This window comes from Octodon degus, unplaced genomic scaffold (genome assembly GCF_000260255.1).
Source record: "Octodon degus isolate 3935 unplaced genomic scaffold, OctDeg1.0 scaffold00438, whole genome shotgun sequence".
NCBI classification, from domain to species: Eukaryota; Metazoa; Chordata; class Mammalia; order Rodentia; family Octodontidae; genus Octodon; species Octodon degus.
The window spans coordinates 150,874-153,174 of NW_004525014.1; the positions used below are offsets into that span (position 1 = coordinate 150,874).

The 2,301-nt window shown below is 39.5% G+C and overlaps 1 pseudogene; it reads left to right on the forward strand.

Moving 5' to 3' along the window:
• Positions 1 to 904: 904 nt before the first annotated feature.
• Positions 905 to 1,668, forward strand: LOC101574784 (annotated as a pseudogene).
• The last annotated feature ends 633 nt before the right edge of the window (positions 1,669 to 2,301 follow it).

Here is a 2,301-nt window from a genome sequence, read left to right on the forward strand (position 1 = left end):
AGACATAATATTTTTCAGAAAAAGTATTAATGCTCTGTGCAGTTATTTGACTGGTTAAGCTAAGGAGATTTGGAGAATCAGCTTACTACAACACTAAACAGTTTTAAAGATTCAGTTTTAGGCCAAGCATGGTGGCACCTGCCTGTAATTCTAGTAGTCCAGAGGTTGAGGCAGGAAGACAGCTGCAAATTCAGCCATCGTGGAAACCACAGTGAAACCTGGTGCCAAAACATAAAAGAAATCATTTTTCTCCTCAGGCACTATATTTTCAAGAATTTAATATTAATGTGGCACACCTAAATTCCCAGAGAAAGATCTGTTGCTATGACTAGTAATTGCAAACAAACAACAATGGAGAATATAAAAATAAAATGGTGTTCATCAGAGTAAATGATACATCCTCACTCAGGAGTGAGCAACCTCGTTCTGTTCTGCAATGTACCATCCCAAGTCTGTCTCTAGGTCAGAGTACCTTGGAGGAATCACAGGTAACTCACAACTGCCATTTAACATAAGTGATCTCTGTGTCCTTGCTCTGGTGTAAAGGATTGGTAATATCATGACACAATATTTTCTGCACAATTAAATGTATTAATAAATGAAAACAATTTAGTTTGATAATCAATTTCATGTGGAAAACAGTATGAACTTTTTAATGTACCAGAAACAAATCTCCTATTATAAGCTTATCTATCCATGGGAAGGTATCATTTTTACAATAGATTCATCATGCTTTCAGTACACTAATTAAAAACATAATGAGGCACTCACATGAAAATATTTTTGGTGACAGGAAAATTTTGCAATTGATTATTAAAAAGACAAGTGCAGGAGGACACTGTGGGTACCTGGAACTCCACCCTGAGCCTGGCTTCCCCCACCTGCACACTCACTTGTCTTTCCCATGTACTTTTTCCTCACTCACCTGTCCTTCCTCGACCTCAGCTACTCCAGTGTCATCATCCCTAGAACCTTACAGGACTTAATGTCTTCCACCAAGAGCATCTCATTCCTGGGCTGCTTTACCCAGATGTACTTTTTCATGTGCTTTGCTGCTGCTGAGTGCTTTCTCCTCGCCTTCATGACCTATGACCATTATGTAGCTATCTGCAAACCTCTACGCTATCCAGTCCTTATGTCCCCAAGATTGTGCCATGAATTGACAGCTGTTTCTTATGTCCCTGGTGTGGTGGATTCCACTGTGAATGTGATTTTAATAAGCAGTCTGCATTTCTGTAACTCTAATGTCATCAGCCACTTTTTTGTGACCTCTCTCCCATTTTAGCCTTGTCCTGCACTGATACTTCTGGTATTGAACTCATTATTTTCATTTGTACTGAATTCAGCTCACTCTCTCTCATTATCATATCTGCATCCTATGCGTCCATCTTCTACACTATCCTGAAAATTAACTCCACTGCAGGAAAACGGAAAGCCTTCAACACCTGTGCCTCCCACCTCCTTAGCATCTCCCTCTTTTACAGCACTATGCTCTTTACATACTTTAAATCCAAGCAGTCCTACTTCCTGGGCGAGGATCAGGTGACCTCTGTGTTTTACACCCTTGTGATCCCCATGCTGAATCCCCTCATCTACAGCCTCAGGAACAGAGAGGGGAAGAGTGCTGTCCCTAGAATCTGCATAAATGTGATAGCTCTGAGCAAATAAAATAACACTGTTACTCAGCAATTCTGGATGTCCACCTGTGCCTTTGCCTCCCCAGCCCACTTCTGGAGAATTCTTTGGTCTCATTCTGAAAATAAGTCATTTTTTTATTTACACTCTCCATCTGTGCTAATGTTATCAAATAGTGTCTTAGACACTTTGGGGCATATGGTCTCTCAGTTCTTACTTAATTTTGAATAATGTATAAAGCGCTATATTTAAAATGAAAATCATGCAATTTTAAGGCCATTTTTAGGAAAGTGAGAAAATTGTCATAATTTTAAAAATGTATCAGTAACGTATTTCTACAAACTTAAATTTTATAGAACTTCATAGAAACACTCATCACTTTTATATGTGTGTTGTTATATAATGATCGGTAGCAGCAAGTTTTGGGACAAGGTCTTACAAACCATAGTTACGGCAGTTGGATTCCAGAAGTGGAGCTCTGCTCCTGGGTGACCCACAGTAATTTCACGAAAAAATTAGTTTCAGTATGCACTTCTGCAAGGGATGTAGCATCCCTCCACGTGTTCTGCTCAGAACGTGGATACGACCCTTTAGGAAAGTGTATTAATGCCGCTCATTATCGCCACAAGCCTTGGATTCCTGTAATATCTTAAAGTAATACAGTCT